The sequence below is a fragment of the Phacochoerus africanus genome, chromosome 5 (genome assembly GCF_016906955.1).
Source record: "Phacochoerus africanus isolate WHEZ1 chromosome 5, ROS_Pafr_v1, whole genome shotgun sequence".
NCBI lineage: Eukaryota > Metazoa > Chordata > Mammalia > Artiodactyla > Suidae > Phacochoerus > Phacochoerus africanus.
The window spans coordinates 105352096-105376175 of record NC_062548.1 but is presented as its reverse complement, the minus strand read 5'-3'; the positions used below and the strand labels follow the sequence as shown (position 1 = coordinate 105376175).

The 24080-nt window shown below is 41.0% G+C and overlaps 1 pseudogene across 1 annotated transcript; it reads left to right on the top strand.

Moving 5' to 3' along the window:
* The first annotated feature begins 7062 nt into the window (after positions 1 to 7062).
* On the top strand, positions 7063 to 23293 carry LOC125128135 (histone H3.3A-like; annotated as a pseudogene). The gene is made up of 3 exons (XR_007135148.1): positions 7063 to 7143; positions 8922 to 9013; positions 22576 to 23293. The product of XR_007135148.1 is annotated as a histone H3.3A-like (transcript).
* The last annotated feature ends 787 nt before the right edge of the window (positions 23294 to 24080 follow it).

Here is a 24080-nt window from a genome sequence, read left to right as displayed (position 1 = left end):
ACTAGTCAGATTTTTTTCCTCTTTGCCACAATGGGAACTCCCTCTTGGATTTTCTAGATAACTGATCTTGTTAAATGGAAATAGAAACTATGTCTCTTCTGTTTTCTCAGGACTCTTTCAGATAAGAATAACAGAAACCTCATTGGAATCAACTTAACCAAAAAAGGGAAAGTTATGGGCTCACTTAACTAGAAGAAGCCAATATGTCTGGATCCAGGATATCATACATTACCATTAGATCTTGGTCTTGCTTTCTCAATTCCTCCAGTGTCCTTCCCTCTGTCTTAGTTCCATTTCTAGGCAGGGTCTCCCTGTGTGGTGACAAGATGTGGGAAGCCTAAGGCTTATATGACATTCTCTTAGCAATACCCAAAACTTCTTTTTTAGTGTTAGCTGTTGCTACCTGAAAAAATTCTAGGATGGTTTTGATTGGTTGATTCAGTCACATGTTTATCTCTGAACCAATCATTTTAGTCAGTGGGTTAGAGTATGCATATTGAAGAAGACATGGAGTTCCTGTTGTGGTGCAGCAGAAACCAATCCGAATAGGAACCATGAAGTTGTGGGTTCTGGCCTCACTCAGTGGGCTAAGGGTCTGGCATTGCTGTGAGCTGTAGTGTAGGTCACAGGTGCAGCTTGGATCTGACGTGGATGTGGCATAGGCTGGCGGCTACAGCTCTGATTCGACCCCTAGCCTGGGAACCTCCGTATGCCACAGGTGCAGCCCTAAAGAGACAAAATAACTACAAAAAAAAAAAGAAAGAAAGAAAGAAGGGGACAGGGTTGCTGGGTAGAGAAAAAATAAGACCTGTCCACTCTACCATATTTAAATTTCTTTCAATATTTTCCATATTTAAATCTGATTTCTTTTCTTTGGTCTTAGAAATTTCCCTTCCATTTTTTTTTTTTTCCTGTCTGTTGTGAATTCTCCATGTTATTGCTCCTGCTTTTGGCTCTCTTGCTTAGCATTAGTTTCCTTCCTTCCTCCCTGCTGGCCTTCCTTTCTTCCTATGTCCCTCCAAACTCAACCTTCCCTGTTTAGTAGTTTTGTGATTTCTCTATCTCGTTCCTGGGACTCCCAGGCCAGGAACGAGATAGTGGTGGTATAGATGCAATCTCTTCTCCAGAGTCAAATTCTGGCTGTGAAACTGTGTCTGACTCTTCCATCCTCGTTGGGTATGTCTATTTGTACAAACCTGTAGCCTTAGGCAACTCCTTTCAACACGGCAGCCCTGTCTGGCCCTTGATTTCAGGTGAGGGTTAGCCCCTAATACCAGGTCCTAAGTGCCTTTGTTTGCTTTTGGCCAAATCTGGCAGGTGTACAGTTCTCAGCCACTTACTGTATTATGTCCATTCCATTTCTGGGCAACAGAGGTGTTTTTGAGCATGAACATGCCTGATGTTGCTCCCATTTTATATTTCATCTGTTATCACTATCATTTTGGATTAGGATGTTCCTCAAAACGCCATCTTGGGTATAAGTCAACTCCCATTTGCTCTCTACTGTTTGCGATCTAGCTTCCTGCCCTCCCACCTTTCTCTGGGAAACTGCTCTATTTGAGGTCACTACTGTCATTTCGCAATCACCAAATTCAATGGCTTTTTCCTTCAGTCCTCGTCTTTCTTCACTCCTCTGCACCAACCAGCATTGTTGACCTCGCTTGCTTCCTTTCACCCACCTCTGCCTTTGGCTAATGTGATGCTCCCCTGTCCTGGTTCACTACCTCTTCTGGCTCTTCCTTTTTTAAACACTGCTTTCATTTCCCCCTCTCATTTGGTACTGTAGCTGTCCCAAGGCCTTTGCCCTCTGGTTTCACTCCCTCTTCCCTTTAACCTTACGCATTCCCATGTCTTAAGTAATCTCTAAAATGAGTCCCTATGTTTATCCCATAATCGTTGTTCCACTTCATGTCCTTTTGAACCTTCCAAAGTCCATCACAGATGCTATCCTTCTCCTAGTTTCAAAGTGTCAAAATCATACCCATCCTATTTTCTCCAGAGCCAGTTGATTACACATTCTATTGATCTTCTTTCCTTGAATGTCCTCTTTCTTGCCACTGCACTGTTCACATACCTGTTGTGATCCCTTCTCTTTCCTCTGTTAGACCATTTCAGTGTCTTCCTAGTAGCAGGATAGTTAAATGTGGCAGTATTTTGATATGTTTGTGTCAAAATTTATAAATTTGGACACCCTCCTCCAAAAAAGACTTAACATTTATAACAACTTTTTTATATAATTTATATAATTTAATAGTTATTATTTGTAATAACTTATTTATATCTTATAAATATTCACAGTTTTCTTCCTTTTCCCCTACCCCCAATAAGGAGAAATAATCCTTTATTGTACAGACAAAACATCAAGAATGAAGTGTTGTGCTGATCACACACTGTGTTCTGTTAGAAAGAGCAGGACATGGAGTTCCCCTTATGGCACAGCGGAAACAAATCCGACTAGGAGCCATGAGGTTGCAGGTTCGATTCCTGGCCTTGCTCCATGGGTTAATGATCCAGTGTTGCCGTGAGCTTTGGTATAAGTCGAAGATGCGGCTTGGATCTGGTGTTGGTGTGGCTGGGGCGTAGGCTGGCAGCTACAGCTCTGATTGGACCCCTAGCCTGGGAACCTCCATATGCTCTAAAAAGACAAAAGACAAAAAAAAAAAAAAAAAAAAAAAAAGAAGAGCAGGACACTGTCAAAATAAAAAATTCATTTGAGCTGAGACTTAAAGGTTGAGTAGGAAGTATTTTGACAACCCAAGGAAGAGAGTTTGTTTTCCAAATAGAAGAGGAAGCACAAGCAAACAGAAACAAAATACAACAATGGTTCCTGTGAGTGAGTGAGCATTTGTGTATGTGTGTGTTTTGGGGTCTTGCAAGGCCAGGGAGAGGGGAGATCAATGAGACTGAGGGTTCCCTGGTGGCTCAGCAGGTTAAGGATCCGTCATTGTCACTGGCCTGGGAACTTCTGCATGCTGCAGGCCCAGCCTAAATAAAGAAATGAAGCTGGACAGAAAAGTTTTGTACACTAAGTTAAGGACTCTCTCCTGGGGCAGCACGGATGCGTTGGAAGTAGGGGTGGGGTCACATGGCCACACTTCTGGCCAGGTCTGCAGCTTTGGATTCTATCTTTCCACATGTAGGACTCAAGGGACGGAAGGGACAGGTATGTGTAAGAGTTCTGATGAGCTTGTGATTGCTGCTCTGCACTCCTTCTTTAGGGCTGTTCGTGACGCTCAGAGTCTCTGTGGGGAAGGCGTGTAGGAGCAGCCCTCAGAAAGGGGGCTCCTGGGATAGTCAGAATGTGTTTGCCAGATGGGGGACCAGATCAAGGTTTATACCAGAGGAGCTCGCATCCTGCCTAGGAAGATGACTGCATGCATTATCATGCCTAAAAGGGGTTTCATAGATGAAAATGAGAGCCTGAGTTAAGTGGAGATTTCAGCCCCTTCGTTTCCTGGCTCCCTTATTTATGTTGGTCCTCCAGGGCCCATCTGAAATGCCAGCTGTGCTCTGAAGTTTTTCCTTTAGCTCCCGGCTGGAAGGTATCTCTTCTCTTTATAAACCCTATAACTTGTGGCTTGCAAGTATTTTATAGCTTTGTATTCTCCCATGGGTAAAATCTCTGAAGAGTGCCTTGCTTATCTTTACATCTCTTCCATCACCTGAGTCTCTGCTCTGTATACACTCTCTACTGAAGTGAATAATAATTGAATTGAATCTGTACTTTCACAGGAAAAGTACATCCTACACACTTTAATAAGTATGAACCTTAAATAATGAAATATTTCAAGGAATTTGAATATTTCAAAGCTCCATCCATACAAGGCCTGAATAATTCATGCAAATATTTGAAGGAAAGAACAAAAACTTGTCTAATAATTCAATACACTCTTCTTTATTTTGGTCCATAAAAGGAGATCTCATGCTTAGTTTTGGTGGAAAGCTCAGCTCTAGAAGCTTTGAAATGCAGATTAGATCAATTACATCACAATTATATTTGAAAATTGAAAAGAAGCATTTTCCAAAAGGCAGATTCCAGATCTATGCCATTTCAAAGGAAGTATCATTTGGAAAGAAACTGAATCACACCATGAAGTATGTGGCATTTCTTTCGGTTTCTTCTTTCTTCTATACTAGTGGTAGGTTCACGTGATATGTAGAAATGTGCTTAATCAAATTTAGCTTGACTTCTCAAGTTAAGAAAATATATATGAAGATTTTCTGAGAGAAGAGGCACATGCTTTTTTTAGCAGACATACCTCCTATGTGGCTGCATTTGTCTTCTTCCCTTATTTGAAAATGTGGCTCTGTTTATAAAATCTACACATTCCTATTCATTTAGAGCAGAGCTGGAATAGCCTGGAAACCTATGGAGCTGAATGGTATTTTAACGTGGATTCTCATTTTCTCTTCAACAAAGAACCTGACTCTGTTACTTTTGTATATCTTGTAGTACACACACTCAGGATTAGTCACCTGGGAGCAAGACCTGAGTTCTGGACCTGAGTTCTATTTACTGAGCTAAATGATGCAAGTCACTTAACCTCTGAAGTAAAACGAGAGGGCTGTTGCCTGTAACTCCATAATTCTGTAGTTTAGGCATAATCAATTCAAATGTTCAAGATCCCTTTAAAAATTAAAAAAAAAAATTTCTAGTGGCCATAATAAATGTGTAATACTGAACCCTGAGTTGTAATTTTGAAATAAAGAAGGACGAGAGAGTGGGTTGGGAGGTCCCTTCCTGTATATGAATTGTATATGGGATGTGTCAGCTGGAGGTAGCACATGCCAAGTGTTCAGGTTCAAGAGATACTACTAGAATTAGAGGAGATGGAGCTAAAGATAATGACATTTTCTTTATTTTTTGTTTTTGCTTTTTAGGGCCACACCCACGGCACATGGAGTTTCCCAGGCTAGGAGTCTAATCAAAGCTACAGCTACCAGTCTATGCCACAGCCACAGCCACGCCAGATCCGAGCTGTGTCTGCGACCTACACCACAGCTCCTGGCCATGCCAGATCCTTAATCCACTGAGCGAGGCCAGGGATCCAACCCACAACCTCATGGTTCCTAGTCGGATTCGTTTCCGCTGCGCCATGATGGGAACTCCGATAATGGCACTTTCTTAATTTGAAAAAAACAATAAAGCAAAACAGAAATGAGTTTCTAATTTTATTGCAAATAACTTGCAGGACTGAAAATGATTAAAGTTGTCACACATTTCTGCATTGATAAGCACTATGCAAAAGGATCACTTACAACACAGTAACTTACCGACATTAAAAAGAGTATCGTTTTTAAGAGCTCATTTTAAGGGTTGTAGATTTTTAAATCATTTTGTTTGGTTTCTTAGTTTGTCTTTTGTTCTGGAAAGCTGCGTCTCAGGTTTATGCAGGAAATAGATGCCATCACCTTTATGATGTGTTAAAATTAGAAGAAAATTTAAATCTGTTGTTTTTTTCCCCATAAGCTGATGTTCCAGCAATACTATAAAAAACAAAATACAATCTTGTGGTTCTCACTGAACTTGGCTAACTTTCAGAACTGTAAATGATAAACCAAGAAGGGCCTAGATTGATGATTTTCCTCCCCAAAGGTTTAAGGGCCTCTAAGGTTTCTAAACAGATTGGCTTCACAAGTATTCTAGAGATTTTTTTGCTTTTGTTTGACTCATTTCCTTCTTGATAAGATTCTATTTCCTTTTTCTCCCTCTTCACTCTGTTACTTAACATAGCCCCCAAATGTGGTGTAGCCTTCCTGAAACACTGCTTTCAGCAAATATACTCATCATGAGATAACTGAAAATTTGGGGGCATATGTGTTACATATGTTCCTGTTGATTCTTTGCTTCTCCATCCCACTTCTGATATAATAAACTTTCGCATTTGGCTCCAGATTTTCTTGCTACCATCCTGACATTAAAACATCAGCCTGTGTCATTCTCTTTCAACTAAGATTAAGCTACAATGCAGTCTTAAAACAATAACTGGTTTTGACCTTTGGATAGTAATGAGGAGCTTAGGAAGAAGATAGGCCTCTTTTACCCTTTCAAGTGTGTTGCAATAGATTGAATGTTGGTGTACCCCTCAAATTCACATGTTGAAACCTAATCCCCATTGTGGTGGTACTTGGGGGTGGGAGCTTTGGGGGTGATTAGGTCGTGAAAGTGGAGCCATCATGACTGGAATTAATGCCCTTATAAAAGAGACCTCAGGAGTTCCCACTGTGGCTCAGCAGAAATGAATCTGACTAGCATCTGTGAGGATGCAGGTTCAATTCCTGGCCTTGCTCAGTGGGTTAAGGATCCAGGGTTGCCGTGAGCTATAGTGTAGGTTTCAGACGTGGCTTGGATCCTGCATTGCTATTGCTGTGGTGTAGGCCAGCAGCTACAGCTCTGATTCCATCCCTAGCCTGGGAACCTCCATATGCCATGGATGCGGCCCTAAAAAGACAAAAAAAAAAGAGAGAGAGAGAGAGACCCCAGAGAGCTCTCTTGCCCCTTCCCCCAAGTGAGGACACAATGAGAAGACTGCCATCTATGGATAGGGAGCTTGGGTTGGCATGCGCACAATATTGTATATGGAATGGATGGTCAAGGGGGCCCTGCAGTGTAGCTCGGGGAAGTCTACTCAATATTGTTTTTTTTTTTTTCTTTTTTGGGAGGCGCTACACCTGTGACATATGGAAGTTCCCAGATTAGGGGTCGAATCAGAGCTGCAGCTGCCGGCTTACCGGCTTACGCCATAGCCACAGCAACATAGGATCCTAGCAGCATCAGCAACCTATGCCCACAGTTGGTGGCGACTCCAGACCCTTAACCCACTGAATGAGGCCAGAGATCCAACCCTCATCCTCATGGACACTATGGCAGGTTCTTAACCTGCTGAGCCACAGGGAGAATTCCCATCTACTTAATATTCCGTGGTAACCTTTATGGGAATGGACATATGTTTATTTATAAGTGAATCACTCTGCTGTACAGTGGAAATTAACACAACATTGTAAATCAACTAAACCTCAATAAAATTTTTTTTAAAAAGGAAGAAGAAAAAGAAAACTGTCATCTATGAACCAGGAAGTGGGCTCTCACAAGACACTGAATGTACTAGAACCTTGGTCTTGGACTCCCCAACCTCCAGAACTGTGAGAAATACATTTCTGTTGTTTATAATCCATATAGAGACCTTGTTTGGGCCTCCTTCGGGTGTAGTAAATCAGGACAATTTGGATTTTCTTCTTTTTCCTACTCCCTTTCCCATTCCCTCACTTGGCAGGAGGGATCTTTGCAGCTTGGATGCCATATATCAAATGGATGCCAACTGATTCCATATCTCGTCCCATCTCCCCAATCCCTTCACACCCTGAAGTCTGTATGTGACCTCTTCTTCCTCACTCTCTCAAGTTCTGTGTTAGACCATCTATATTAGAATGCTGCTTATTAGCAGGTATAAAAAAGGGTGATTTGCCTGTGAACCTTGATGGATTTAGAATCTTTCCCAAATATTCAATCAGGCTTCACTGACCACTTTCATTTTCTTCATTTTTCAAATGAAGCAGGTAGTTGATAAATTCCTTATGTGGGACAACCTGGGAAGCTGTGACACTGCCAAAGTAAAACCAGGGATCTCTCTGCCAGGAAATTCAACAGAAAAGAATTTCTGCCCAGATACGTCTATGATGCCTATGTCTGTCCATTTTATTTGCTTTGCCAGCTATTGTCTTCCACCTTTATTTCATATAGGGAACTTGAAGTCCTAATAAATGTTAAGTGACTAAGAGCAGGACTCAGAAAATTAGAGGAGCAACAAGGGTTCTCAATTTTTATCTGTTTGTACTTTTTCCTAACAATCCCCACCTGATGCCTTCCGTGTAAATACCTGGTTAACGCAGGAGGAAAAAGATTGTGACAGATTCTGGTCTTTTAGTGCCATGTACTTTCTTTGTATTAATGCTATTAATCATCTGATTACTGTTAAGTCATTTTAAGTTCTGGTGAGATCAGCATCTCCTGAATTACAGTGCATTTTTGAGCACCTACTGCATCAATGCAGTGTATTAGGTTCTATTTGGGGGAAACTGAAAGAAAAAGATATGGCCCCCGAAATATAGTATCTTATACTCTAGTTAGGAAACCAAATGCACAGAAATGATATTAAAAAACTGTATATAGGAGTTCCCATTGTGGCTCAACAGGTTAAGAACCCAACATAGTGTCTGTGAGGATGCGGGTTCAATCCCCAGCCTTGCTCAGTCGGTTAGGGAGCTGGCATTGCTGCAAGCTTCAGCATAGTTTGCAGATTGGGCTCAGATCTGGTGTTGCTGTGGCTGTGGCATAGGCTTAAGCTGAAGCTCCGATTCATCCCTAGCCCAGGACTTCCATATGCCACAGGTGCGGCCTTGACAAGGGAAAAAAAAAAAAATTATATTATACCCTATTTCCTTTAAAAAAGGTGAAACTTTTTTCCTTTTTAATGGTCTTGCCTTTCCACAGCGTTTACATTTCAGCCAAAGCTTCTCTTAATATGATGTTTCAAAGTTAGTTATTCTGGAGTTCCTGTAGTGGCTCAGCACAAACGAATCTGACTAGTATCTATGAGAACACAGGTGTGATCCCTGGCTTCGCTCAGTGGGTTAAGGCTCTAGCGTTGCCATGAACTGTGGTGTAGGTCACAGATGTGGCTTGGATCTGGCATTGCTGAGGTTGCAGTGTATGCCAACGGTTACAGCTCCAATTCGACCCCTATCCTGGGAACCTCCTTATGCCGTGGGTGCAGCCCTGAAAAAATGACCAAAAAAAAAAAAAAAGAAATGCCTATTCTGCTTTCAAAGTAGAACCAAATAAGAATCCATTCCTCCCATATTTCCTTGGCATCTTTGCTGTCCATTTACCAAGCTTTCTGTGTTTCTCTTACATGTCACAGTGCTTCACGAGGAGGAACCTGGGTGTTCACTTTTAGACATCATGGGCCATTTTGAGCCAGACCTGACGATATGCTTGTCTGGATTCCCCTGGGTGAGTCTCATGGTGGGAACTCAAACACACCCTTTCGTCTGGCCTCTTCAATGTGAGGGCCCCCAGGCAGCTTGAGGTTCTTTTCTCTTCCCTTGGCTGCTTCCTCCTCCTCCTCCCAAGCGGATGAGGCAGGTCCGGAATAGGGACATACCACTTGGCTGCAGTACAGGGCACAGTTAGCTGGTCAAGCTGGGATTTTGCCTTTGGGGAAGTTCTTCCTTTCAGGAGCCAGAGAGGTAAGAGGTGTCAGGAGCCTGGCCTGCTCCCCTCACCATTGTCCCTCAGCCCACTTTTGATTCTTTGATTTTGCTCTCTGGTAGGTGAAGAGAGAGAACCTATTTGGCTGCTTTTGTCTGGGGTTCCTTTAGCCTAGGACTATCTGGGACAGCAGCCCAGGTGGTGCTGCACTTGGTAGGGGACACACTCTCCAAGCTTGCTGCTGCTTCTCTCTGACTGGTGTGTCTCTTTTAAAGTATTATGCAAGAAGATGGGGGGCAGGGGGGCAGGGGGCAGGGGGCAGGGAGACAGAACTGGAGATGGGGGAGGATAAAGAAAAATGAAAAAATTAATTTGGTTTTTTACATGGACTTGGCATCTTACTCTGTCTCTCCCCACTTATTTCCTGCTGTGTCCTTTTTAGTTCAGTAGGTCAAGGGTGGGGCCTGAGATTCTGTATTTCTTTTTTTTTTTTTTTGTCTTTTTGCTATTTCTTTGGGCCGCTCCTGCAGCATATGGAGGTTCCCAGGCTAGGGGTCGAATCGGAGCTGCAGCCACTGGCCTACGCCAGAGCCACAGCAACGCGGGATCCGAGCTGTATCTGCAACCTACACCACAGCTCACGGCAACGCCGGATCGTTAACGTACTGAGCAAGGCCAGGGATCGAACCCGCAACCTCATTGTTCCTAGTTGGATTCGTTAACCATTGCACCACGACGGGAACTCCAGATTCTGTATTTCTAACAAGCTCTCAGATGAAGCCTATTCTGTTGGGCCTTAGACCATATTCTAAATACCAAGGGTCTTGAGGAGTAGTGAATCAAATACAGTTTTATAACATTCTTCGTATAATAATATCTGACAGTCACATAGCACTTCGTATGTGTCTAATGTTATTTTAAGTGCCTTGCCTGCATCAACTCATTTAACCCTCATAATTCTATGAGATGGGCACTGCTATTAGCCCCACTTCACAGTTGGGGAAACCAAGACACAAGGTTAATTAATTGACCAAATATTACATAGTAAGTACTAGAGCCAGGATTCAAACCCAGAGTCTGGATGTTTAGCCCCATTCCTATTCCAGTAGTTTTACAAACTTATCATGCTCTCCTAGACATACTTTAACTTTTCAGTCTTTTCCTCTTAAAGTATGGAACCCAGCTTGAGAACAACTTTCCAGAGATGTGATCGACCAACCTATGAAGGTCATTGTGGTGTTGATTTACCATTGTATTAGCCACACTGTCAACTGTGTGCCTTCTGTAAATTTGATAATTAGAGCCAGTTCTCAAGGATTAGCTGTAGGATCCCAAGGCAGCTATGGTTTTGGCTGTTTTGTTTTTGTTTTTTGACAAGTGAAGGCAGCAAAGAGCAACTGAGGTTAACAGCTCTGGCTGATCACTGAGGCAGCAAGAGAAACAGCTCATTGTGTAGCCTGAGGGACAAGGTCAAGACTGCAAGGGCTAAACCAGGCAGGGGTGAGGGGTGAAATAGGATACTGTGTGGGCGAGAAGGTTGGTCACAACAAAAAGCAAAGTGGAGAGGCTGAGGCAAAATGGAGTCTTATAAGTGAGTCTGGTCTGAATCAAGGAAGCCAGAGAGTCATTCATTCATTCACTCATTCATTCAATAAATATTAATCAACAACCTACTATGTTCCAAGTACCATGCTACATGCTGGTGATACAGTGATGAATTAAGCAGAATGAGTTCCTGCCCTCAGGGGATTCTAATTCTTTTTTTCTTTCTTCTTTTTAGGGCTGCATGTGTGACATATGGAGATTCCCAGGCTACGGGTCCAACTGGGGCTACAGCTGCCGGCCTATGCCATAGCCACAGCAATGCAGGATCCAAGCCGCATCTGCGACCTACACCACGGCTCACGGCAATGCCAGATCCTTAACCTACTGAGCAAGGCGAGGGATTGAACCAGCAACCTCATGGTTCCAAGTTGGATTCGTTTCCACTGCACCACGACGGGAGCTCCAGGGAATTCTAATTCTTGTGATGAGACTGACAAGACAAAACCAAACCAAACCAAACCAAACCAAATAAATCAGTGCAGGCTGGAATGAGTGTCCTGAATGAAGGAAAACAAAGATGAGAGATAGTGAAACCTAAGGGTACCCTATTTTAGGTAGGCCTGCAGCTGAGAGCTAAGAGCATAGAGGTTAGGCAATTGGGAAGGGTACCTCTAGTCAAGAAACAGCTGTGCAAAAGCCCAAGGGTGGAAAGAATGTGGTATGGAAGAGAGAGCCTGGCAGAATCTTGGGAATCCATAGCTGTCCATTGGGAATGGGTACAAACTGACATAAGAATTAATGCTGAGAGTTTGCATCGTGATGCAGTGGAAACGAATCTGCTTGGAACCATGAGTTTGTGGGTTCGATCCCTGGCCTTGCTCAGTGGGTTGAGGATCCGGTGTTGCCATGGGCTGTGGTATAGGTTGCAGACATGGCTTGGAACCTGAGTTGCTGTGGCTGTGGTGTAGGTCGGCAGCTGTAGCTCCAATTAGACCCTTAGCCTGGGAACCTCCATATGCCATGGGTGCAGTCCTGAAAAGACAAAAAGACAAAAAAAAAAAAAAAAAGAAAAAAAGAAAGAAAAAAGAAAAAGAAAAAGAAAAAAAAGAATTAAAGCTGAGAATAACTGGTATGAAACAAATCAGTTGGCTTTGAGGGGCCGGTCATTTCTCATCTGGAATATTATGTTGAATTCTTGACATAGATGAGATCAGGGCACATTCAGGGTGGTGTGTGTCAAGACTCATGGGTAATTTGGCTGCCATAACCTCTGAAATGGGAAACTATTTTTAGGCATGACCCAGTACCTTTCGTTTGAACTTTTGGGGGACTTAAAGGCCCATCTCTGAGTTGTGAGGGTCTGAGGTCCTAACATTTCTTACAATGAATTCCTCATTGAGGTTATTGTGATGTAGGGCAAAGCCAAAAACAAAGCAGGGGTTGGTGCTAGTGCCTACACTCCACCAGAGTGGAGCCACCAAAGCAGAGAAGTCAAGGCACACATCCATCACCTCCTTCTCTGATCTCTCACTTTGGCAGCTCCATCGCAAGGGAGAGGAGTTTGGTTTGGGTAAACCATGTGTGGTTCATTAGTGGTTCCTAGTGATCAACCATTCAACACGTTTTCCAATGCTTCCCAATGACCCTTCAGGTGATTTTTGCAGGGTTTTCTAAAGAGAAAAATGTAGTTCAGCAATATATGCTTTCCAGGATCTATCCTTTTCTGCCCTTTGGAGAATCAAAACACTTGTATTAGCAAAGGCCCTCATCAGTTGTTACCTGAATTAGTGTATTGGTATCTTATACCTGGTCTCCTTGATTCTAGTCTCTCATGTCCTCAATCTGTCAGCCGCAGAGCTTTCTGGAAGATTTAGCTAAAATTCACTTTATTTGATCTCTATTCTTGGCTTAAAGTGGTTCCTCATTACTCTTGGCATTCAATAACTTTCATGATCTGACCTTTGCCTAAATCACTCTTTCTCCTGCCCTATTCTCCTACTCTGAATTACATCCACACCACATTACTTGCTCTTTACTGAAATAACCTATGTTCTCATTTTACTTCTCTACGTTTTCATATGGGGTTCCTACTTGCTTCTTCCCTTAGCTATTTCCTGTGTATCCTTTAGAATTTAATTTAAACTTTTCTTCCTCCAGGAAGCCTTTCTTGATTTCCCTAGTTAGGATTAAGTGCTTTTATCTGATCCTGTAACACATTGTATATGCCTCTAGTACAATAGTTACATCCAGATCTTTGTCTGTCTTTCCTTCAAAACCTTGAGCTTTTTGAGGGCTGGGACTGAATTCTTTCAGTGCTTTACCTCATTTATCAGACTTGTGAAAATCTCTGATGAAAATATCTTAAATACTCATGATTTAATCTAAGTGCTCATATGTTGCTATGATTTAGGACACAAATTACAGGCTTTTAGACCTAGAAAGAACTTTAAAATTATCAGATACAATTATAGGACAAGGACATGAAGGTTTAGAGGGGTTAAGGAAATCCTCTAAAACCACCCTACTAGGAGTAGCATTTAGCCCCAGGGGCTAAGTCTCCATCCTCCCAGCCCTGGGCTCTTTTCCCTAAAAATAGCACTCTTTAGATCTTCATCCTATTTTGATGTCAGAGACCTGACATGGATTTGACCTTGGTTCTTTGATTTGCCATATTGATGCTTTAATTCTGCCTCTGGAACTAATAATTTAGTTATCAGCAAAAAAATTAACATTAAGCATCTCCATTTGGGGGCCTGCTGAACTATGAACTTAAAAATTCTGAGAGTACTTGAAAAGGAAAAAAAAGTGGAAGAAGTGTTGAGCAAATTGTCAATCCTTCATTGGTCTCTGAGGAGCTCTTTCATTTGATCACAAATTGCTTCATAGCAGAGTAGTTCATTAACACCAATACTTGCCTTTGTAATACCAAGATACCCACTTAGTCTTCCTTAAGGATGCTCTGGAAGGGGAATGGGAAAGTTACACTGCACATAGTATCTTCCCTAGAAGCAAATACATTTCTTTACTAGTAGAACTAGAAAATTATGTGTGCAGTTTGCTAATTTTTTACTTTAAAATTTTTGTTTGATGATTAGATTTAGTTAATAACACTGGAGGTTAATATTATAAAGATTAGCACATCATTAATTTTACTAGAGAATATTTAAAACACATGGAGAAGTATAGAGAATAATATAACAAAAAATCATGTATCTCCCATCCAGCTCAGGCATATAATAAAATTCTGCCATGTTTATCTAGATCTCATTCTTCATTCCCTCTCTCTTCCCTCTCTCCCTTTCTACTTTCTTTTCTTTTCCTTCCTTCCAAATTAAAATCTTACACATGCAGTTAAAGCCCCTGTAACCAACCTGTCCCATGCCTCTCCTGCCATCTGTAGAACTAACACCTATCCTAAAGTTCCAGTTCTAATTTTTGTGTTTTTTAAAATTCTTATACATACAGCCATAAACAATACATAGTGTTGAGTTGTCTGTTTTCCATCTTTATTAAATAAGATATTCTTTCTTCTCAAGTTCTCACTCAACATGGATTAATATATATCTTCTATTCATTTAAACTGCTATATGGCATTCCGTTGTATAAAAAGAACATATTTTACCCATTGTCTTGGTTATGGGCTTTTCAATTGTTTCCATTATTTTTCTCTTACACACAAGGCAGAAATAAACATTCTAGTACATGTCTTCTTGTGAGAGTTATATACCTAGGTGTGGCATCACTGGGTTGCATTGTTAAGTATTTTACAAAGGATTTTCATGTTGATAGTAAAACACTCTGATTAGTTACTTAAAAGAAAATAACGAAGTCAAGATAAGTGCTAGAAGAAACAGAAATATCAGGAATGGGATGTAAAATAGTATAGACTAGTGGGTGACTTAGATATAGAATCCTATGCTTTTTTAGAAATTAATTCATCTTTTGACCAAAAAGTAGATTGAACCTGCAAGTAGATTAAACAACCACTGAGAGCCACAGATTTTCATTTACATTTAAGAGACTACTTTTTGTATCATTGCTTCCATGGAGCCTTCTAGAATTTTCTTTTTTTTTTCTTTCTGTGAAAATTGACTACTTCCTCCTTTGCCTCCATTCTGTCTACCTCTAGTGTGTGATATATTGCACGTTGTATTTGCCACGGTTGTTTACATTGTCTCTGAATGTTGTTTGAGGACAGAGTTCATGCCCTATTTATATCCCCAGAGCTTGGAGCACAGGAGGTAATGAAAAGTGCAAATCATGGAAGATCTTTTAGACTTAGCAGTAGGTTTCTGATGACAGTATACTTTAGTGAAAATTAGCTGAAAGTATAAAAAAGGAAGTTTTATCTTTTGGTCTTCAATTGGACCTGCAAAAAGGAAGTTTCATATAAAAGCTGATTAAAAATGACTAACAAGAGTACCTGTTGTGGCTCAGCAGTAGCAAACCTGACTAGTGACCATGAGGATTCGGGTTCGATTCCTGGCCTCGTTCCGTAGGTTAAGTATCCAGTGTTGCCGTAAACTGTGGTGTAGGTCACAGATTCGGCTCGGATCTGGAGTTGCTGTGGCTGTGGCCTAGGCTGGCAGCTGTAGCTCGAATTGGATCCCTAGCCTGAGAACTTCTATATGCTGGATATGTGGCCCCCCCCCAAAAAAAAGACTAACAAAGCAGAGAAATCACTTAGAATTTGGCTATAGACATGGGTGATATATGATTAGTATATATCAGTATAGAGTTAATTTTAGGAAAATGTTAATTTTACAGATCACCAAGAAATCACCTGGAAAAGACCTTCTGTTCTCATTTATGAACTTAATTCTTTGTTAATCACTAGGATTTTAAAAACTCTTTATTCTTATAATTTGAGATTACACTGGGATTTTGTCATGTTGGGATTGCTAGTTAAATGAAATAATTCTTCTAAAGTGTTTGGCAAATAGTAAGGACTGAATAAACATTAGCTTTACTACAATTAGCTGATTCCATATTTAGATTCCCCTCATTTATACTACATTCTTGGAGTTCCTGCCGTGGCTCAGTGGAAACAAATCAGACTAGTATCTATACTACATTTTCTTGAAATATATTATTTGGTCTCCCCTCTATATGTTTGTAGTAGTGTATTACTAAAACTGCCAGCTCAGAAAAAAGAAGGCGTCTAAAAATTCAGACTTTAAAATTAAGCACATAATGGAAAATTCTTAAATACTTTGTAAATTAGATATGAAATTAGGTATGAATTAGGTATGAAAAATATAAATAAGTTACATATATATTTATATAAAAATTATATATAAATAAAATTATATTTATATATAAAATTATATATATATTCAAGTTAAAATATAGTTGATTTTTAGATTCAGATGAAGGAGACTATATAAGTATATTTTGCATAATTTAAAAAAGTCATTAGAATATTATAAGTAAGCTAACTCCTCTCATAAGAATTGCTTATTATGAATAACATATCACATGCATGACAAAAAAGGTTGTGGCTAGTTTCATTTCCCTAAAACACCTTTTCAATGGTAAGTTTGAGGCAGCTGTGGTTTACCAAAGATAAACTAGTGAGGGCCACTATAACTAGCATGTGTTTACATTTTGACTCATGGTTCCTGTCAGGCTTTAATCACAGGGGAACAAGTAATATTACTCAGACTTCATTGTTTAATCTTCCATTCATTTATTTTCCAACTTTGTTTCAGTCTGTAGAAAGGTTCCTTTTTGATTACAACATGTAGTCCTGATTTCTGCAATTTATCTTCATTTGCCATTTTTGAGATAGCTATGAAAATCCTATAATAAGCTCCTTATTTCCCAAATCTATGTATATAACCCTCAGTGAGTTGGAGTCATCCTAAATACATTTTGAAATCACATCAGCACTTTCAGATCAGCAAGTTACGTCTTTTTTTTTTTTTTTTTTTGGTCTTTTCACCTTTTCTAGGGCCTCTCCCAAGGCATATGGAGGTTCCCAGGCTAGGGGTCTAATCAGAGCTGTAGCCTCTGGCCTACGCCAGAGCCACAGCAACGTAGGATCCGAGCTGAGTTTGCGACCCACACCACAGCTCTCGGCTACGCCGGATCCCTAACCCATTGAGCAAGGCCAGGGATCGAACCTGAAACCTCATGGTCAGATTCGTTAACCACTGTGCCATGATGGGAACTCAAGCAAGTTACTTCTTAATAAATGACTGTCTTAATGTTAGATGCTATTTTAAATACATGAAAGAGAGCAGTTCCCAAATGTGTGTAACTACTTCCAGGGAATAGTAAACAGAGCATTTAATTAAATGAAGGGCCTAAATTTTTGTTATGCTGTTGCTGGATATTTGAATAACTAGTTGTAAATGAGTTCCATTTGTATAAAAGTGATTTTTAAATCCAATTGTCTGTATTTTGAAATATAGTTCCAATTCCTTGGTAAAACTGGAAATGGCATGACCATATCCCCACAGCTAAAACAAATTAGAGGGTTGTAGCAATAAACTGAACCCATAGACAGGAAAAAAACCTTTGAATCCTATTTTTGGTTTTTTTTTTCTTCCCCTCCTACACTGATTGGATAATTTATTTAACTAATTCTGTTTAGTCATTAGAAAGTCAGTTTTCCATTCTATAATTTCTTCCACTCAAGTAAACAATATTGATGCATATAATTTGGATGAAAAAAATCCCCTTTAAGAAATATCTGGATGTATGCCTTGAATAAGCTTCCTCATTTAGGTCACAGAAATTTACTTGAAGAGAAACCAATCAGGAGTTCCCGTCGTGGCGCAGTGGTTAACGAATCCGACTAGGAACCATGAGGTTGTGGGTTCGGTCCCTGCCCTTGCTCAGTGGGTTAAGGATTCGGCGTTGCCGTGAGCTGTGGTGTAGGTTGCAGATACAGCTCGGATCCCGCGTTGCTGTGGCTCTGGCGTAGGCTGGCAGCTACAGCTCTGATTCGACCCCTAGCCTGGGAACCTCCACATGCTGTGGGTGCAGCCCTGAAAAGACAAGAGACAAAAAAAAAAAAAAAAAAATTTCCAGCCCATCTGTTGTAATGCCTGAGAACCTTTGTTCTTTCCTCTACAAAACACAATTGACACAGAGTAGAATTACTTTATGATCCCTTTGATAGTCTTGATTTTTCAGAAAAGCTACATGGATTAAATAGTGGTAAAAGTATATCCAATAAGAATGCAATTGCATCTCCCTTAATAATTCCTTTTTCTGTCACTTTCTTTCTCCACTTGGGATATTTGCATAATTACACTATTAACCTCTAACTTTCCTTCTCTCCTCACTCCTCTCCTGCTCCCACATACAATGAACAGAAAATAATTTCCTTTCAAGTTACGTGTCTAAGTTTATAACTCACATAGTTAATTATCACATAGAAAAATGTACTCTTTTAAGTGACAACCACAGTTTTTGGCAGGATTCACCAGTTCTGAAGTTAGTCGCCCATAAAACTGATCTCTCAATGGTTTGGTGAGGTCAAATGTCAAATTACCCAGGCAATGAATAACACTTACTGCAGGTCCTGCTGACCAGCCTGCCCAGTTGTTCACTCATATTTCCAGTGGCTTGGGAGAATTCAGCCAGAATGGCCCCCAGAAATCTGCATTGTGACTTTATCTATTGATGAGCCAGACTACAAATGCTGTGAACATATCCAAGAGAAGTTCAGGTGGCAACCCAAACAGGAATTCATAAAGTCTCAGATATACTGTAGCTAAATAGAGTACACAACTACCACATATGAAGAGGTTTCTAAGTGCCAGACATTGTGCTAAGAGCATTTATTTCATTTGGTTTTTTTAGGCCGGGTTGCATAGTAGTTCACAATATGGACACAGAGCCAAACAAATGTGGCTCTGGGTCCTTGGGTAAGTAGTAGAAACTGTTTCAGCTTCTGCTCCTGTAGAAGCGAATACTAACACTTCACAGAGTTGAGCGAGAAATGAGTTCTAGTCCTTAGAATGATACTCATGTGGAGACAGCACTCAGTATATGTTGGCCATTAATTCTCCTAATGACCCTATGAGATAAATGCCATTATGAACATCATTTACTGTTTAGAAGATGGAGGCTTAGGAGTTCACGTTGTGGTGCAGCAGAAATAACTCTGACTAGGAACCATGAGGTTGCAGGTTTGATCCCTGGCTTGGCTCAGTGGGTTAAGGATCTGGCGTTGCCGTGAGCTGTGGTGTAGGTCGCAGACGAGGCTTGGATCTGACATTGCTGTGGCTATGGTGTAGGCCGGCAGCTATAACTCCAATTCAACCCCTAGCCTGGGAACCTCCATATGCTGTACATGCTTCGCTAAAAAGGCAAAAAAAGAAGAAGAAGAAGAAGAGGAAGAAGAGGAGGAAGAAGAGGAAGAGGAAGAAGAAGAGGAAGAGGGAGAGGAAGAGGAAGAAGAGGAGGAAGAAGAGGAAGAAGAAGAAGAGGAAGAAGAGGAAGAAGAAGAAGAAGAGGAAGAAGAAGAGGAAGAAGAGGAAGAGGAAGAAGAAGAAGAGGAAGAAGAAGAGGAAGAGGAAGAAGAAGAGGAAGAAGAGGAAGAGGAAGAAGAAGAAGAAGATTGAGGCTTAGAGCTGGCATATGGCAGAAGTAGGCTTTGAAAATGGGTCTGTTTGGGAGTTCCCTGGTGGCCTAGTGGGTTAAGGATTTGGCGTTGTCACTACTGTGGCTCAGGTTGCTGCTGTGGTGTGGGTTTGATCCCTGGCCCTCTTGGCCTTCCATACGCCGTGGGCATGACCAAGAAAGAAAGAAAATAGGTCTATTTGGCATCAAAACCTGTCCTCCTCATCATTGTGCTGTTCTGCCTCTTAGCACAAGATACATAGAAATTCCCTTGTGGTGCAGTATGTTAAGGATTCTGCATGGTCACTGCAGCAGCTCGGATTGCTGCTGTGGTGCAGGTTCAGTCCCTGACCCAGGAACTTCCACATGCCCTAGGAGCAGACAAAAAAACAATAACAACAACCAAAAACAAGATATATAGAATTCGCAAAGAACTAACAGTGTCAGCTACAAGGCCTCTTACCACCATATGATACCTGCCCCTCAGACGACTTCCTGGAGGTGGGCAGTGGGTGACTCTATGCTGAAAGGCAGGGCAAAAATGTCCAGGCTTCCTCTCTCCAGATGGGAATGTGAATGATGCAAACCATTTCAGTGAAGCCTTAACCACTGCCAGGTGACTCCTCTGGTGGTGACAGAAGTGTATAAATGAACTATCGCAGCGGGGGAGCCTTCACACACCTCCAGCCCTTCCTGCCTCTCCAAATAGTTATATCTCTTGGCACAAATCAACTACAGAAATCCGTATCCACTCCCTCACAGCCTCAAAGAAAACTGCACAGCAGGCGTTCCTATCTGTTGGGTGAAGATTAAAGTGATTGAGCTTCTACTGTACATTTTCTCAAAAACCTTATGAAATAGGTGTAATTATCTTACTTAAGAAATGAGGAAATTGGAGTTCCCTTTGTGGCTCAGTGATTAACGAACCCAAATAGGAACCATGAGGATGCAGGTGTAGGCTAGCAGGTATAGCTCCGATTCGACCCCTAGCCTGGGAACCTCCACATGCTGTGGGTGCGGCCCTAAAAAAAAAAAAAAAAAAAAGAGGAAATTAAGGTTCAGAGGAATTAGGTGAATTGCCCAAGGTTATTACACAGTTTGTAAATGGACAACCAGGATTCAAACATAGGTCTATATCTTAATCCAACATCGTGTTCCTCTCACTCTTCAGGGATTTTTCCTTTGGTTTAGGGATACTATAAAATCATGATTCTCCTGATTGCTTTTGCTGTTATCTTTTGACCGTCTCATTTTTTGTTACGGATTTTATCCAAGAGTAAGAACATGCTATGAAATTCTTGGAGTAGCTGTTGAGATGTTCTAATTTAAGAGATTAGTGGATTATCTGTGGATTATTTCTCGTACTCTCTTTCTTTGTTCTCCTACCTCATTATATTTGACATTTGATTATTAGAATCTTGTGTGGGATTATTTGAATCCCACATACTCACTTGTCGTGGAAAAGTGCGAGTTAAAATTGTTTTAGACAGGAGTTCCCGTTGTGGCACAGCAGAAATGAATCCGACTAGGAATCTAGAGGTTGCAGGTTCGATCCCTGTCCTTGCTCAGTGGGTTAAGGATCCGGCATTGCTGTGAGCTGTGGTGTAGGTCACAGATGCGGCTTGGATCTGGCATTCCTGTGGCTGTGGTATAGGCCGGCAGCAACAGCTCTGATTAGACCCCTAGCTGGAGGAACTGCCATATGCCGCAGGTGTGGCCCTAAAAAAGACAAAAAATAAAAAAAAAATAATAAAATTGTTATAGACAGAAATTTGTGTTCTTTAAAAAAAATTTTTATTACTCAATGAATTTATTACGTTTATAGTTGTACAATGATCATCACAATCCAGTTTTATAGGATTTCCATCCCACACTCCCAGCGCATCCCCCCACCCCCAAACTGTCTCCTTTGGAAACCGTGTTTTTCAAAGTCTGTGAGTCAGTATCTGTTCTGCAAAGAAGTTCATTGTGTCCTTTTTTAGATTACTCATGTCAGTGATAGCATTTGATGTTGGTATCTCATTGTCTGACTAACTTCATGTAGCATGATAATTTCTAGGTCTATCCATGTTGCTAAAAATGCCATTATTTCATTCCTTTTAACAGCTGAGTAATATTCCATTGTGTATATGTGCCACATCTTGATCCACTCCTCTGTCGATGGACATTTAGGTTGTTTCCATATCTTGGCTATTGCAAATAGTGCTGCAATGAACATGGGAGTACCTGTGTCTTTTCGAGTCATGGTTTTCTCTGGATAGATGCCCAGGAGTGGGATTGCTGGATCAAATGGTAGTTCTGTTTTTAGTTTTCTGAGCAATCTCCAGAAATTTGTGTTCTTATAGCCTTGTATTAGAAGGAAAGAAGTCACCAAAAGGGCCTATACATATGTACACTGCAAAGATTTTCTTAAAATTCTCTGCAAGGTCTACATAGTTTTACAAGCAAAATAGTCAATCCAGTAGCAAAATTCAGACTCTTATTAGTTTTGCTATTTTAAACACACAGCTGATTATCTCCTTTTGTACCACAAAGCCTGTGGCACAAAGGGTTTGAACTGACTCCCTGTCATTCTTCATTCTTAGGACTGAAGTCTACTCCTTCAGCCTCCTAGCTCTGACCTTCCCCTTCCTATAGGGAATGAACATGGTTGTCTGCAGTTGGTGTCTGTCAAACATTTTAATACCATCTCATCACTATGATGATCAACAAATGTGTTCTGAAAATCTTTTATAAATAAAGTACACCTTGAAGTTCAGCATCAGACAGCCTGTGCTTTAGGTCCTGGTCCTTGTACATATGGGAACATAAAGAGCACACACTACAACTGTATTGAAATGGAAGTGGTAACCTCGTCCTTTACTATTGAAATGGTTTTATTGTCTTCTACTAGCAAGGATAATTTTCTTGCTTTTATTTCCATAAATATATACTTACATGTGTATGTAAATACACATACATATTTTATGTATATATAATATACATTTACATGTATATATACATATTTTATATATTGTAGATATGCCATATATAACACATTTTGAAATTTGAGAGCATTGATTTCCATAACTAATCTAATTCATGAATAGATAACATAACCACCAATCTGTCAATCCTTTCTCCAGTGATCACCCCCACTTCCAATTTCATGTGAATAGCATATACTCTGGAATGTCTTATCTGCAGGAAACACTTTTGAGTTGCAGGAGTAGTAACCATATTTGCTTATTTTTTCACTCAAGAAATGTTCGCAGCCGCCGCCGCGCCGCCGTCGCTCGCCAACGCCAGCGCCGCCTCTAGCTCGCCGAGCTCCAGCTGAAGGAGAAGGGGGGTAAGTAAGGAGGTCTCTATACCATGGCTCGTACAAAACAGACCGCCAGCAAATCGACTGGTGGTAAAGCACCGAGGAAGAACTGGCTACAAAAGCCGCTCGCAAGAGTGCGCCCTCTACTGGAGGGGTGAAGAAACCTCATCGTTACAGGCCTGGTACTGTGGCACTCCGTGAAATTAGACGTTATCAGAAGTCCACTGAACTGATTCGCAAGCTTCCCTTCCAGCGTCTTGGTGCGGGGAATTGCTCAGGACTTCAAAACAGATCTGCGCTTCCAGAGTGCAGCTATTGGTGCTTTGCAGGAGGCAAGTGAGGCCTATCTGGTTGGCCTTTTTGAAGACACCAACCTGTGTGCTATCCATGCCAAACATGTAGCAATTATGCCAAAAGACCTCCAGCTAGCATGCCGCATTACGTGGAGAACGTGCTTAAGAATCCACTATGATGGGAAACATTTCATTCTTTAAAAAAAAAAATTCTCTTCTTCCTGTTATTGGTAGTTCTGAACGTTAGATATTTTTTTTTCCATGGGGTCAAAAGGTACCTAAGTATATGATTACAAGTGGAAAAATAGGGGACAGAAATCAGGTATTGGCAGTTTTTCCATTTTCATTTGTGTGTGAATTTTTGTTGTTGTTGTTGTTGTTGTTATTGTTTGTTGTTGTTGTTGCTATTTCTTGGGCCGCTCCCGCGGCATATGGAGGTTCCCAGGCTAGGGGTTGAATCGGAGCTGAGCCACCGGCCTACGCCAGAGCCACAGCAACGCAGGATCCGAGCCGCGTCTGCAACCTACACCACAGCTCACGGCAACGCCTGATCGTTAACCCACTGAGCAAGGGCAGGGACCGAACCCGCAACCTCATGGTTCCTAGTTGGATTCGTTAACCACTGCGCCACGACGGGAACTCCTGTGTGTGAATTTTTAATATAAATGCGGGGACATAAAGCATTAATGCAAATCAAAATGTTTCAGTGAACAAGTTTCAGCAGTTCAACTTTATAACAATTATAAATAAACCTGTTAAATTTTTCTGGAAAAAAAAAGAAATTTTCAAATGTTTTTCTCTGAAAACATGAAGAAAAATATCTGAAGGAATTTACCTCTGTCATGACATCATCTGTAAAAAGTGATTTTTAGGATGGAGACTTCTTCTTGAGAAATAAAGGCTGCTGGTTTCAGCCTTCCAGCTCTCATTTTCATTAAAAACAGGGTTGTCGTTTTAGACCCAAGGTTTCCCTAGAGATACTGATTCCACCAGGGGAAGCAATATGTGAAGTTATTGCAAGGAAGTTTTTATGTGAAATTGTAACTTTTGCCAGAGATGTCTGTATGTTTTAGTTAATTTCCTTCCCAGGAACTAGGAAAATTTCCCAAGCCCCAGATATGCACAACTGGAATGCTAGTCAGAAGTCAGC